This window comes from Aythya fuligula, chromosome 1 (genome assembly GCF_009819795.1).
Source record: "Aythya fuligula isolate bAytFul2 chromosome 1, bAytFul2.pri, whole genome shotgun sequence".
NCBI lineage: Eukaryota > Metazoa > Chordata > Aves > Anseriformes > Anatidae > Aythya > Aythya fuligula.
The window spans coordinates 69,335,898-69,352,187 of record NC_045559.1 but is presented as its reverse complement, the minus strand read 5'-3'; the positions used below and the strand labels follow the sequence as shown (position 1 = coordinate 69,352,187).

At 40.3% G+C, this 16,290-nt stretch overlaps 1 protein-coding gene across 1 annotated transcript in view; it reads left to right on the top strand.

Moving 5' to 3' along the window:
• Positions 1-256: 256 nt before the first annotated feature.
• The window catches only part of FAR2 (fatty acyl-CoA reductase 2), a 153,557-nt gene continuing 137,523 nt past the window's right edge, over positions 257-16,290 (top strand). Inside the window, exon 1 of the mRNA XM_032199490.1 lies at positions 257-469. The gene's annotated coding sequence lies outside the window, so the exon portion shown is untranslated. The remainder of the gene's footprint in view (positions 470-16,290) is intronic.

Sequence of the window (16,290 nt, the reverse complement as noted above, 5' to 3'; positions counted from 1 at the left end):
CTTCCCCTCCCGTGCGGGGGCCGCAGCCCAGCTCTGCCTTCCGCAAATCACGACCGCCCGCTCCCTGCTGGTGCCAGGCGGGTAGGGAGGACGACGAGGGCAGGGCAGGGACTCGGGGAGGCGCTGAGGAGCCGCTGCAGCTCGCTCGCCCTGCAGCGTCCCGGGTTTGCGCGGAGGCGGCGGAGCCGGCAGCGGAGCCCCGGGATCCTGGTAAGGAGAGGGGGCTGCGGGTGGGAGCCTTTTTTCGCCTGCCCTTTGAGGACTGTTGCGGTTTGCTCGGGTGCCCTACGGCACTACAAAACGTGGCTCCAGTCGCTGCTTCCTCCCAGCGGTTCCCGCTGCAGTGGGGCCCCTGTGGGCTGAGCCGCTCCGCATCCCCAGTGGGCTCCGAAAGGAAAGGCAAAGCAGAGGCGCTGCTCCTCCCTCCCCCGGCCGGATATATAGTATCAAACCCAGAAGAGGAGGAGAGGTTTGTATTTTTTCTTTTCCGTTTTTTTTTTTTTTTTTTTTTTTTTTTTTTTTTTTTTTTCTCCTCTCTCCTCTTCCTTCACCGGGAGTTGCTTGCGTGCTAAGGGAGGTGGGGGCAGCGGTCTGGAGGCGCGAATCGGTGGGAAGGGCGGTAAATGAAGGTAACGACCCGCCGCGGGGCATGGGGAAGAAACAAAAATAATAATAACAAAAATAAGAAAAATAAATGAGATGGGGGAGAGGACGAGGAGGCCACGCTGCGGATGGATGGTGTTGCTCAGGAAGCAGGGAGGGCGGCGGGGCCGGGCTGCCTGCGGCTCTGGGGCGGGCCGGGCCGGGCTGGGAGTGAGGCCCCCAGCGACGGGCGATGCCCTGGGGGAGAAACGGCGGCACTGGCCCGACCCTGTCCAGCTGATGCCCCCGCTTCTTCCTGGGAAAGTTAAAGGTGGAGTGCAGCCCTATGAATGAGGAGCGCGGTGAGAGGTCCTTGCGCTGCTTTGCCTTGGGTAGGGCGGTGCTACAGCTCCCCCCATGCACACCGCCCAAAAAAGGGGGAAAAATTAATGCGCTTTGAGGGGAGGGTTGTCTTGTTTTCCCTGTTATTAGGCCTTTTATTAAAATAAATAAATACAAATGGGCTTAGTATTAGACAGCGGTTGTATGAAGAGGTCTGGTTATTCCAAGCCTCGGTGCTGTTTCCCATCTCTTGATTGGGAAATTACTGGATAACTCATGACATCCACCCACATGGCACCGCAAAGATTTACCCCAATTTTTGTTGCAGGATCCTGTGAGGATATCCTCGGTTTTCTAGAAGCTAGACATGTGACCTGGTCTCATACAGTCCTTTACAATAATGTTGTTATTCAGAACAATTTTGCATTATATGTTTGCCTTGGAGCCTTTTAAGGGCATAACTAGAGACACAAATAACTAATGACAGACCATTATCTTGCAGTGGGAAGCAATGAAACTAAATGGGAGTTGATTCACCCAGAAATATTATGCCATAGGTTCAGTCAAATGATTAGTGTTTTTTGTTGTTGTTTTTTTTGGCCTTATTTAAGATGCCAGTAAAGGTTATTATTAGGTTGGTGAAATCTAGTCCAAAATTCATATCTTCTCTGAGTCTGATTTATTTGAATGTGTATTAAAGTAAGAATAAAATTGAAACATGATGTGATCCCAAAGGTATATTAAAAAAAAAAAAAAAAGCATGGCCTTTCAGAAACTTTTAATCCAAAAGCCCACATCTCTTTACAGAATAACTTTGTGTGAACTGGCATTCCAGAAATCTTCACCTGTTTGATAGGGAGCTGATGGCAGTTCAGAGATATGCTACTGGAGTTTGTTTTCATTTGCATCTACTGTTTCAACAAAATCATAATTTTCTGCTTACCTGTAATGTTCTTAAATAGAGAAATGCAAGTTTTGTTCTTGACTGTATAACGTACTCATCTTTTTAAAGCAATTACATAGTTGAAAAATTACAGATGATTGCTTTAGAAGAGTTGTAGAATCCCTATTATGATTTAGTGTTTTCATCTCCATTTCTTTAATCTTTCATTTGATAAAATACAGTTTTGTAGAAATTACATTTTAAAAACATTTCCTCTATGTTTTGGGGTGTTTTTCTAGATTAAATTCTTCAGAATTACATAGGTGATGAGAATAGAAGACTTGGGTGAGGGAAGGATATGCACTCATTCAAAGGTATCTGAATTAAACATGAAGCAATAGCAGAGTTAGGCTAACCTTTCACTATATTTAGAGGATATTGATGGATGCATCTGATATTGTAACAAAGCTGCAACATTTTCATTTCTGCCAATTTGGATTTCAGTTCTAATCCCTATTAAGGTTTGTTTAGATCAGTGGTGAGGAAATGGAGTTCTAAGAGTGCTTAACATCTTGAAGATCATGTAAGAAGAGCCTAAGAGTAAATAAAACTTGTAACATGTAATCTTGACAAAAAAAAAAAAAAAAAGACTGCCAGAAAGGTGGTAGGGAATGGCTTGCTAACAGAGGCACAAAATTAACAGCTCTGTCTTGGCAGCTTAGATAAACTTCCCATGTTTTACTCTTAAGTCAGTTCAGATCTGGATCATTAGCAGGGCAGAGTGGGTGGCTGGTGAGCTGTGGGCTTGCTGGTATGAATGTAAGTGATGGCAGGGTGGAAGGCACATAGCAGGGAATATGGATAATATCACCAAAAGCAGTGAAACTGGCATTTGGCCTGTATGGTACAGTGGGGGAAAATTAATGAGCAGTTGGTTTCTTCAGTAATCTCTCTGCTGCTAATCTTACTGCTGCTGTTTTCAGTTCCTGTAGCAGAGTGTAGATCCTTTCTCCAGTAGGGCAGTCTGCAATGTTAGACTGTCATTGTAAGAAACTTTTCATTTTTCTCTTTTACATTCCACATAGGAAGTTACAAATCCTTATCACTTAGCAGTTTGTTTGTTTTTCCCCAATGGCAGATAACTTTGCTATCTCCAATGGATGGATCATGTAAATGACAGTATAGTGAAGGAGGGAAAAATACATGTTTTGAAATGGGAAAGGGAGGAAAGACCCAACTTCCTTGATGTTAACACAGGTGTGAATAGTTTAAAGAAGCTGAATAGTTTATAGAAGCTGAAGGGTTGTAGGAAGTAACACGGGTCCAGGGGAAACTCTGCTGATGAGTGATTATCTAACCTGGGAATTGTTGCTTATTTTATTGTTTGGCTTTCTTGCCTTTGTAAGGAGACGTTGGGGATAATCATAGTGTTTCTCTATAACTGCAATATTATCCAATTATTACTATTAAAAACTATAGCATTCTTATTCCCTAAGGCTCCCAGGTCCACAAAGGAGGCTTAAGAAATGAATTTTAATGTAGCAAAGCTGTCCAGTGAAGTTAACACTATCTAAGTTATTAGCAGTAGATCATGAAAAGAGTCAGGCATCTACAGACATACCTAGAAATAACTGTTGATTGAAGCACGTTCACTTCCCTGGCACACAGAATGTTATTATGCAAAGGCAGTTCTTGCCTGGGAGCAGTTCACCTGCATTAATGTGAGACTGTTGCTGGAGGTCACCAATATTTGTCTCTCAACAAGGCAAAGGGTGAGGTTCAGTGGTCATTTTAAATTACCACAAATGTGGGCTGCTGCCAGAGGGTTAGCCTGCCTGCCTCACCTCTGGCTACAAATTCCTGATCTCTCACTTGTGCTGATACTATAATTTGTGGCCAAATGCAAATCCGTTCTTGTTGTTATTGGCTTGGTTTTCAGTTGGATGAATTCCTGGGTCTGACTCAATGTGTGACTGAAATGCACCAAGGAGTCAGCAGCACTGAGGAGACATGCAGCTGGGGGAAGAACAGGCCAATCCTCATGGTACTCAGTAGTAATCCCATTTGTGCCAGGTTAAAAAGACAGTGGCACTACAGTATAATGAGCTCACCCAGTGCCATGTTAACACTTTTGCATGCCTTCCAGATTAGGTTTGGTTTATATCCAGCCAATTAGGAGAGTGAGGAGAAGTACCTGTGTTCCTCTGGTCACCTATGTAGACATACTCTGGGAGGGACTGATGAAACTAAAGAAAGAGGACATCTGAAAGACAAAAGGTTCTTTTAAATACCTGCATCTTTGAAGGAGGTGAGGCCTTACTCTGGCTTGCTAAATAAACATTGCCTCCCTCTGCAAAGGATTTCAATCTCTGAATTTTGGTTTTGGGTCAGTTCTGCCACTGTTGCTTCCAAATCTGCCCATGTTAAATTGAAATCGCAAACTAGTGACAGTCTAGTTTTCTTGTTTTGTGTTTGTACATGGCTGGTACTAACAAGGTTCATGTTTGTGGTCTATGATGGTCACTTATCAGTGATGATCAGAGCCATAGAAGCAGTCACGGGGAAGCATGTTCCTAGTTTGCTCTCTTGTGAGGTATCCTGGATTTCTGCAAATCAGTTCCCATGGGCAGTTGTGTACTGCCACCATAGGTCACTTTGCACCCATCAGCATCACAGCCCTCCTTGATACACAGCTACAGCTGGCAAAACTTCATTTTCATTTGCTTTCACAGTGAAGTTTATATTGCATTGAAGCCTATATCTCAAGTTTTTAACACATTTTGGTGCATGTTATTTATTCTTAAGCTCATATCTAAAGAGTGTTTTTAGGCTTCCTTTAGAAAATATAGTTATCTTTGTGATCTGTATATCACCCAGTGTCAAAATTACAGCTAATTAGGTCTTTGCACAATGAAATAGTCAATAGTAGGATCTTGTGTGTAGGCATATAATTAATGCTCTATTGCTAATTATTGGAGTTGGAAATCCCCTCTCCCTCAAATCTTTGGATACATATTTTTTTTGTTAAAGCGTGACACATATTAAATGTTTAGCAAAAATACCTGTAATATGACTATAATTGCATTCAGTTCTAAGCTTATATTAGTGGCCTTTTGCAGGAGTTGCTTGTATATGTGTTTTTCTTGGTGTGTACCTATGCTTAGGCAGTTACTAGAGACTGGAAATTACATAGAGCTCTGCTTTTATATCTATGCTAACAGAAAAAGATACCTTCTGCCACAGAAATTAGCTATTGTGTATAACGCCATTTTCTGTTTACTGAGAGTAACTGTGGAGCAGCTGTACCCATAAGAGATGCATATTATAGGTTTTCCTAATACTTAATTTCATTTTTTAATCCATTATGCCATTATCTGCCACTTATAGATGCTTCTTTCAGAAGCAGTGAGTTGTTCTATAGGGGTTTGCAGAACAAACACAAAGCCTAATGTCTGGTTGTTAATGCATGTAAGAGGGGTGGGACTGGTCACAAATCTGAATGCTTACCATCTAATTTCTAATGCTGCTTTCTAGCCTTCCTTTATCCAAGCTCAGAAACATAGTTTATTGTGCCCAAAGGTGAGCGGCAATTTTAGTGGTGTGTACTTCAAAATATATATGTGTATGACTTCAGGCTTGAAATATTTGTGTCTACCTTTATAGAAAACTGTTTTCACAACTGTTTCTATTATGCAATATAAAGTTGGGAAGAAATAGGAAGGTTTAAAAAAAAAAAAGGGGGGGGGGGGGGGAAGATAGGGGATGGGACGGGACATGGGACAACAACCTGAAATTAACTACAAACCTGTTGACTGCAGGAAAGAAAGGTTCCCCAGTTTCATTGCTGATCCTGTAAAGGATGTCGATTTATTTTGCAGTAGATGGTTCAGGAGGGATTTTTCTTATATAGGGGACACTGAACATAAATACACTTTAGTGTCACTACTGTCTCTAGAATATTCCCTCAAACTATCTTGATACTGTGAATGAAATTATGGAAGTGTAAATTGGTTGGAACTTTGTAAACAATGCTATAGATAAAAAAAGAGGGGAAAGATTCTCATCAAAGTATACAATTATACTGTTTAAAGAAACAGAAAACAAAAATAAGAGCTGTGCTGAAATTATATCAAACAGATCTGGTTCTGAGGAAAATCTGAAGAGCAGAGACACTATGTAGAAAAGGTGCCATCCCTTTAAAAGAACATAGTTCCTACAATACACCTTAGTAAATCCTGGAAGAGATTCTTAATTTATTCATAAAATGTGTGGATATTAACAAAGCACAGCAGTTTTCTAAAAGATTCTTTGTACCATGGAGTTAACAATGGGTTATACAAATGGGTTATACAAATTGGTTTGATAGTAGCCAAACCTGGTACAATTTAATGGTTCATCAGTTGTATATGAATTTGCCTGAGTCATCTTTATAGGTAACTGTGATGCCTCAAATAAGAGGCATCTCATTACAACTGACTTAACTGTTGGTGTGCTACAACTGATGTGATGTGCAGAAAATGACAGCCTCAAGCCAGCACTGTTTACTCACTCGTAGTGAGTCTCCCAAAGCTCAAGTAATGAAGAAGGTTGTAGCTGCACTTGTTGGCAGTTTTGGTCAAGTACACAACACTGATTTGGAAACTTCCTTTTCTTTTACTGTTCCCATTGTAATGTGAATGATTTTTTTTTCCATATCTTGCAGTTTTGAGATTTGATGTGAGTAATTGTGTATCTTTGTTTTCTTCTCAATTGCAGTATCATTCTAAGTAATGACACAAGTTTATCCACCTCTTGTGGAAAGCTTGTTAGGTTGTGCAGGATTTTTTTCTTCATGCTGCAGAAACATTGAGGTAAGGTATGGTCTCACCCATTGCCAAGGCATTCAGAAGGTAGAGCACATGATTTTTCAGCACAGGTCTGAGGGAAGTTGGGTGTTTGGGTCTAGGTTCAGCACTGGAGTGTTAATGGATGATCAATCATTCTTAGATGTATTCCTTCAGCATGGTCACAAGTAACACATCCAGACACGTCTTCCAGAAGCAAAGTGGTCATGATCTGCAGTGAATATCTACAGTGCTGTACTGGCTAAATGAGCAGATATGCCCAATCTGTGCCTGGTCCAGCAAACACTGTGGGCTTTTGTGGCTCCTGTCAGATCATCACCCAACTGGTCTGCTTGCATTAGTGGCTTACAATGGGGAGGGCTTCTGTAGCGAGGCAGAGGTTTGGAGGTGGGATGAAGAATGTGAACAAGTATACTTTGCTGGTCCTATCCTGGCTCTGTGGCAGCCGGTGAGGTCAGCTGCTGCTGGTTTTCTTGAGTGAGGTGGGGAATTGCTTTCTCTGCCAGCATCCTGCTGAGACAGTAGAACAGTGGAGCCAGGGGCTGCCGCAAATCTTTTCAAAACCATCTGCTTTTACCACCTGTCATTGCTTATTCACAATGTTATTATTCTGAATTAGTATTAAAAATCTTTAAGTATAAAATAAAGTACAATTCTTCTGAAATTCCCTAATCATATGTCCATAGCTCTAGTAGGGGGCTTTAGAATTGTGCTCTCTTGAGGTAGTGGGTGGGAGGAAAGGGAAGGGGGAGAGAGAGAACTTGTGTGCTCAGCTTAAAACTCCTTCTGATGTTGTTCAAACTCACAGTACCATGAATGGGACTTATTTTTGTTATCAGCTGGTCTGAAGTGGATGTATGATTTTATTTAAAGATAATTTAAAGGACAATTTCCAGGGTGAAAGAACTTTTGTTACAGAAACAGTCCTTGGCAAAATCTCCATTGAATGCACTGACATCTGCTTCTTTGCTGCTTCTAGCTTTATGTTGGGGGAGCATGACGGTTCAGGGTCTGGTTCTATTTTGTCTTTGGCTGCTGAATTGAATGTCATTGCTGTAAAGCATCCAAGTCCTCTGTTGGACAAAAAAAAATAAAAAATGAAAAGACTGAGTCTGTTGGTCCCCAGATCATTAATAAGCCGGGGTGTTTGTGCCATGCACTGTTGTATGTTTCAAAACAATCATTAAATCTTGTATATATATAAAGTAGTTAAAGGTTTTCCACTGAGTTTACAAGCTTCAGGTTCTTCTGATAACCAGTGACTTTGGCCATAAAGCCATGTCTAGCTGTAGTTCTGATTTTTCTTCATTCTTACATTTCTGTTTAGTGGTTATTGCCTTGCCCCACATCTCCTCAGAGCAGCCTATGTGCTGCTACATGCTTGAATTCAGGGCAGGTTGAATCTTCTAAATGTATTGATTTGGTGGGAGATATTGGATCCTGATGTCTGTCTTTTCTTCATCTTTTTTCTTTCATTTTTTTTTTCATTTTTTCATCTCCCTTATTTTCTAATAACTCTATTATCTCCCATTTGGTTTGTTTTGCTCCTTTACCTAGTTCTGCCATCAATAAGCTGACAGAGGAGATGAGAAGGCTAATTGTTCTTAAAGACTGATTTTTGTCAGAGATGTATGGCTTTGCCTTCATTTTGGCCTATTGCTGACCCACCACTGCTATGTGATATCTGGCAAACTGCTAGCTATATATTAATCCCTGTCACCCAGAAAAGAATTTAACCCATGTCCACCAAGTTCTGCAGTATCTTGTATTTAAGCTAAAACCAATGCTTTACAGGCACCTAGCTCAAATCCTGTGCATTGCTCTTTGCTACAGGGTCCGAACTAGCTGATATGAGAAGAAATGTTCAGTTCCTGCTTCCTCAGTGCCCAATATATAGAAGAGAGTGTTTTGGTCCAGCATTTTTTCTGATGAATTTTTTGTAGTGAGTCAAATACAACTGACGTGCAACCATTTCTTTATTTGCAAAGGGTAACACAATCCTCTACCACTGTTTTTGCTAGCTCAAGGGTTTTCAAGAACTGATTAGACATTGTTTACAGCTGATGAACCCTCCACACAATTTTCAGCAGGCAACTTCAGGGATCAGATGAAACTATATGCTTTCAAGATGATGAGATAAAATGTATTTAAATATGAGGTTTCTGAGCTCTACCAACACAGTGATACTGGTAAGCCAATGACATGCAAAACTAGACTCTGATCTGGCAGCAAGGCAATGTTATATAGCTGCATTAGCTGCTCATATCACCACACCTAGGCATGGGGGGAAGGTCTTCCTTCTCAGGTTCCTCTCAGAAAACTGATGACTGCTATTGTTATATTTGCTGTAGCTTTAGTTTTCAAGTAATACATGACTGTATATTTCAATAATCACCTTTTTGCTGATCAATCATAATCAAGCTGATATTTAATTCTGAATACGTTTCTGTCATCTGTTCTAAAAGGCTAGGTTTTCTTCAGACCTGCCGTGTAGGAGGATAGATTGTTTTATGACTGCCTCTGCCTTGCTTCTGAAGTTAAATACAACTTTAAATTCTCAGTTTTTCTGGTAATAGGCTGGCATGTATAACTGTTTATGTTAAAAATTGGATAGTCATGTTGAAAAGTAATATGCGATGCCAGAGTTTCCATCACTAGATTGACTCCTAGAAGACAGACAAGTTCTTGCCTTCTGAAACAACATAATCCATGTTTATCAAACCATGTACTCTAATTCTCACTGATGTTTAATTTCCATGGCAACCTATGTAGCTCTTCCTCTGGAAGATGAAGTGAGGTGATCAGGAGCCCTTTGTAAGAACTTGATTCTGATACAAGGTTCATGTGTTCAAAACGTGACAATACAGTCACAATACTGTAGAAGTAAAGCTATCTCTTGTTAAATGACAGGGTGCCTTCAAAGAGAGTAGTTCTCTTATTTTCCACCTACACCTAATGTGATTGAGACTGTGAGCCCTTAAACTGCTATACAAACAAAAGTAGAATCACAGAAGTTAGTCTCATGTAACTCCTAGATTTATAGCAGCAAACTCATGGGTAAGAGAGTAAGCTAAATTTATTGTGTCTGATGGATGGATATGATGAAGCTAATCAGATTTCTTTCATAGTATGCATGCAAGTCCTTGTGTCTGCTCTAAATATGTTTTCAATGCGTCCTCTACATTGTCACCCTAGAGTTGCATCAGCACTGTTAGATGCTTTTCTCTTTAGAAATTTGTACAAATATTACTCTATACTCCTGGTTCATTTATAAGTCTAACTGGCACTTCCTTGCATTCCTTTTCTTTTTGTCTTTGAAATTCTTATCTGCTATGTGCAACCTTGTGTATTGTCCATGTAAAACATAGTGTGTAAAAGTTTTGGTTTGAGAAAATTTCAATCTAAAGTGCTCCTAATTGCTGGAAGTACTTTCCTTTAAATTTATTACATAAAAAGCATATATGTTCACTGACATATCCCATAGGTAGCTGTTCTGTTTTCTCTACAGTGTGGTGCCAAAATCTTATATCAGAACTTCCTATTTATATCAACCACATGTGCTTATATCAATTGCATGTATTTGACACTTTTGAAGTGAGAAGGATCAGAAAGATTAGGAAGAGGAAAGTACATTAAGAATAACTGTAATTGTGATGTAAGGGTCATACTTCATTGCCTTATTTTTTTTTGAAGTGCCATATTTTCCATACTTAATTTTTGCAGCCCTTTCACTAAGAGTTATGTCTCCAATCAAGTTCATTACTATGTCCGGTTTTAAAAAAACTTTCATCTTTTCTTTAAAAAAGCAACTTCTGAAAGAATCTGACTTTAAAAAAAAAAAAAAAAGCTAAAATATATCAGCTTTCTGCTTCATTTGTCCTCTGATGCATGAGTTGTAAACTGACAACTATAAAAGCCACTTCTCTGTGTTGAGCATTTCTTCCCTGTTTAAATCAGCTCTTCAAAATATTGCAAAAAAACCACCACCTTGATACAGTGTTAACAAGGGTACAAGTGCTGGTGTCTTGGTGTAATTTTAATGTTTAGTCTAATATATGTCCACCAGAATTTTGTGATATGAGAACAGGATATACTGGGCCACAGCTGAACTGTCTATGTCATCTTGAGACAGTTTTCTGCAAGAACACATTGGTTTTATTGACTTCTAAGTTTACTTCATCTGTGCTTTGTGTTTGCTCATATGCTCATTGGAGATGTGCTTTTCCCATTTAGTAGTGTGGTATTAGTACTTGAAAGCAAAGGATCCAAGTAATAATCTCCAGTGCAAAGAGAAAGTGGAAATCAGGCAATATGATAGGTTTCAAGTCACAGATATAGAGGTCTGCCAGTGTGCCACATGCTGAATGAAGAAGAGAGAGTGTTTTGCACTTGTGTATCCCACTTTACTGTGAGCAATAAGTATTATCTTTAACTAAGTATAAATGTATTGTATTAACGTGTGGTGGAAAGGGCTTGCCTTCTCTTGTTCCCAGTTAGTACTGATTGTTGGAACAGCATAACTGGGTTTTGTTGGAAGATGTCTGGAAGGCAGTGTTATAGTGAATCCTCTTGAGTCAGAAGCAAGCAGGGAAGAGTCTGCAGCAGCAGATCATAAGTCCCTGGTGAGTCCCTGGTGAACTAGGTTTGTAAGGATATGTAGAAGTCTTGCACTGAACATTCAAGAAGTTTATCTTGCAGGTTTATCAAGACAACAGTGCTAACTGTTCTAATGTCAGTGAAAGGAAACTTAGTCAGTTTCCCTCCTTCCCTGAAGGGAACAACATACTAGAAGAATCCAAATGAAACTGATAATTTTAGTCCTGTTAAGTAAGTATAAGCTCATGTCAGAACTGTGAGCTATTCTTCATTCCTCCAGTTACTTTAGAGATACTGTTAAGGGTAGGATCAGAAGTTTTCTTTGTACAGTAGTGTTTCACAGGTCTCTGTTCTCCCTTAATCAGTATTTGGAGCTCTAGTGATCTGCAGATTTGGGTCCTTCTCTTTCTAATATCACTGTCTGCTTGTGAGAAGTACTTATTACTAGATGGTTGCCCGTTAGGACTAGGGACAAGAGCACTTTCATATTTTAAAAAGATGAAATGAGGATAAATACCACGTTCTCAGCACCCAAGTGGTGTGGAATTGAGTGTATAGGCAAGAGATTGCTAGAAAGGTAATGTGGCCCACCGAGTGAGAGGCATGATAAATTCCAATTCCAAATATGGTTTTGTAGAAAAAAAAAAAACATTCGCCTAAAAGAACCTTATCTAGCACTGCCACTCAGGAAGTGAAAATACTTTTTATTCTTCAGAACTACTTAGAAAAACCAACTGCATTCAAATCCATCTGAATGGATACGATTTAAGCTAGGGTGCTGAAAGACATGTGTGATGTAATTGCAATGCAGTTCTTAATGAAAAAAGATGGCAGAGTTCTCTGAAGATTATAAATTGAGTGAAACGTAACCCTTATTTAAGAAGAGTAAGAAGGAGAATCCAGGCAGCTATAGGACAGTCAGCCTTATCAAAATCCATGGAAATATAATGAATTGTATCTGCAGGGAATTTTCTTCCAAATATGTGGAGGATGAGAATGTACATCTGGGTTAGCTGTTCCCAGTCACCGAGGGCAAGTCATGTTTGACCAACTTGAGTGGATGTCAGTGGATATAGCATTTCCTGACTGACTTAAGCAAGGTGTTTATTATAATTTTCCTCTTGATAGGACAAGAAGGAATGCCCTCATATTGCTCCAGGGGAGGTTCAGGTTGGAAAATGAGAAATTTCTTCTCAGAAAGAGGAGTTAGGCATTGGAATGAGTTGCCCAGAGAGATGGTGGAGTCGCTGTTCCTGAGGGTGTTTAGGGAAAGGTTGGACATGGTGCTTAGAGATGTGGTTTAGTGGGTGATACTGGTGTAGGGTGATGGTTGGACCAGATGATCTTGGATGTCTTTTCCAACCTTAATGATTCTATGGTCTCTCACTTAAGAAGTTTTGGAAGCGTGGGTTGGAGGGTATAGATTGTTAAATGTACTGAAAAATGACTGGATATCTGCATTCCAAGCCATCACTAGCTCAGTGTCTCATTAGAGATCAATAAGAAGTGGCCTGTGAGAGACTGGACCAGTAGCGTTATCTCTCGCAATTACCTAGATGGTGAAAAAGAATATACCCTGAGAAAATTTTTAGTTCCAATTACACTGGCAGGAGAGAGAGTTTAATACACCAAGTGGTAGAAATTTAATTCAGCTAGACTGTGAGAGACCTGAGCTGACTGAAATCCCACGAAGGGCAAGTGTCAGGCAGATGGAGCCAGGCTCTTCTTGGTAACATCCAATGATAGGAAAAGGGGCAATGGGTGCAAGCTGGAACATAGGAGGTTCCACTTAAATATGAAGCAAAACTTCTCTAAAGTAAGGGTGACAGAACACTGGAACAGGCTGCCAGGGGGGTTGTGGAGTCTCCTTCTCTGGAGACTTTCAAAACCCTCCTGAATGCGTCCCTGTGTGATGTGATTTAAGTGTTCCTGCTCTGGCAGGGGGATTAGACTAGATCTTTCAAGGTCCCTTCTAATCCTAAACATTCTGTAATTCTTTGAATAGTAACTGTGAAATTCTGTGCTTGTGCAGATTAACCCATGCAACAGTACTGGCTGGGGAATAGCTGTCTAAATAGAACATCTATAGGGAAAGTAATGGGATATTATGGCAGCTACCAAGGTGAAAATGAACTGATGATGTGCTTTCATTGTAAATAAGGCAAACAGCAAAGTAGTCTACATTGGAAGTATGGTCAACAGATTAAGGGAAATTATCACCCCCCTCAGCATTGCTGCTTACTGTGATTCTGCAGTCAGTTTTCAGGCTTCTCAAATAAGAAGGGGGATGTCTAAAAAGTAGAGAGAGGGTACAACAAAGGACTACTGAGGTGATGGGAGCTGTTGGACCCACAGGAACAAGCTGCAATGTCTGTGGAGCCAAACTCAGTAGTGGCAAGTAGTAATAATAAGGGGGAAACAGCTACAAGTTACAGTCAAGAAGTTCAGGCTGGCAGTTAGGTAAAAGTTTCTAACCAGGGAGTAGTGTAGGAGTTTTAGCATATCTCCTAGGAAAGTTGTGGAATCTCTTCTTGGAGGTTTTCAAGACTTGGCTGGCCTAAGCTGTGGATTACCTGATCTAGCATTGGGGACAGTCCCTCTTCAAGAAAAAAGTTGGGCTAGGTGATCTCCAGAGGTCCCTTCCAGCTAGCTTCTGTGTTTCAAACTTCAAAGAGGTCTGATCAAGCTAGTCTGTCCAGAGCAGCAGGACCGTGCAATGTGGAAGAGGAATTATGTAAGTTTGTGACATTTATCTGTCTGCAGTGGTAGGCATGGAATGATGAACAATGGAAGCTCCTCTTCTAAAAAGACTTCCTTCCTATTATCAGCTTGAATTTCATCTGTGCTCAAGACTTCCTTAACTCCATATAATGTGTTTTTATTTTCCTTAACCATTTTCAAATTTTATGCTCTTTTGACTTTGGGGAAAAAAAAAAAAAAAAACCATAGGAATCTAAGAAACTTTTATTTCAGTTGAGTTAAGGTTACTTATTGAGAATTACATCTACTTTAACTATTTCTTTCCTCTTCCTAAGTGTGCTAGGAGCTGTGAGCTGTAGAAATGTATAGAAATTTGTTGTCTGAACTTGTCAAAAATAAGATGCAGGTAGAGAGACAAGATAAAATCAGCTCTCAGGAGTATAATAGACTTGTTTTCAAAAAACAGTGTTCATGATATGTTTTCTTTTCAATTTAATTGTTTCATTTTAAATCTGACTGTGAGAGCTGTAACATTTAACTGAAGAACCCAACTTGTGGAAAGGGATAAAGGAAAAAATAACTAAAAGCCAGGATAAATGGGAGTAAGATATTATCAGTAATCTGAGGTAGGAGTGGAGACAGACAGAATGGGGTCAATCCTTTCACAAGAAAGAAAGGAACACCCAAAGTTTCAGTTCCCAAACCCACAGCTGAAGTCCCAGTTCAAGAATGCTGTAGGTGGCAATGACGGAGAGTATACCCTGGGTACCAGCCCTCCCATGGGACTGTTTGGGAAAGATTTTGCACTCATACGTTGGTTGTCCTTTGTGGATCCCTTTCTGAGTTCCAGATTAACCCAGTTGCATTATCAATGCCAGTTGCATTGGTGATATGCAAATGTGGCTATATTACTTCAGGCCTGATTCTAGTCCCAAACCAGTTTTATTTCTTTCACTTAATGCCTGAACCAAGAAATTCTGCAGCCCTGAAATTGCTAGGAGATAAACCAGTTTGAGATCTTGCGTAGGTTGTTATGATTGCATAGAGAATAGGATTAAAAGAAATAAATACTCTGAATCCAGGAGGAGACAGTTTAGGAAAGCATGGATTTGACCTCTTGACTTCAGATGATGTAAGTGGATCCAGGGAACAACACTGAAGTAACTAAAACAAAACCTTGCTAAACACGTGGTCATGCTCTTTCATTTCCTTGTTCAGTGTGTTTCTGTGAAATACTTTTTTTCCAAGCTGTGCCTGTTTGATTAAAATAGGTATTGCTATCGATTTAGTACACCCTTTTCTGCTAGAGATCTATGCCATAAAAAGAGATGATATGTAGAAATAACACCCTGAGTAGATGTGGATTTCCTTCCTATGGTTGGTATTGCTATAGCAACACTTCCCTCCAAACCATGACTGTAATTACAAAAGTTGCCACTAACAGTTTATGTGGTAAATTTTATCTGTATTTATCAAGAAATAGAATGCCCTAATGTCAAATAAAGTAAATACTCAATTTTATATTAATTCCCCACACAAACCTCAAATTTGTTTGTTTCAACAAAACCATTTTACTTTTAGGAAATTTATCAATTTGGTGAAGTTGTTGCTAGGTGTGACCAGAATTTTTTCACTGTCAGCATTTAATATGCTTATAGCATTTTAGCTTAAGCATCATGACTTGCTTGTAGCTGTTTTGCTGGTAAGATTCTTGGTAAGTGTCTATGCCTCTGCTGGATAAATTTTCACAAGAGGCTACTGTCGTGGTTTAACCCGGCTGGCAGCTAAACACCACGCAGCCGTTCGCTCACCCTCCCCCCTCCCTCTCTGGGACGGGGGAGAGAAATGGAAAGTGAAGCCCGTGAGTTGAGATAAAGACAGTTTAATAAGACAGGAAAATAATAATAATAATAATAATAATGATGATACAATGGTGATAATATGAAAGTAATAATAGTATGTACAAACAAGTGATGCACAATGCAATTGCTCACCACCCGCTGACCGATGCCCAGCCTAACCCCGAGCAGTCCGGCCCCCTCCCCCCGGCTAGCCACCCCTATATATTGTTTAGCATGACGTCAGATGGTATGGAATACCCCTTTGGCTAGTTTGGGTCACCTGTCCTGGGTCTGTCCCCTCCCAGCTCTTACTGCACCCCCCAGCCTGCCCGTTGGCAGGACAGAGCAAAGGCTGAGATGTCCTTGGCTTAGTATAAGCACTGCTCTGCAACAATTAAAGCATCGGGGTGTTATCAGCACTCTTCTCATCCTAAGCCAAAACACAGCATTCCACCAGCTACTAGGAAGAAAATTAATTCTGTGCTAACTGAAACCAGGACAG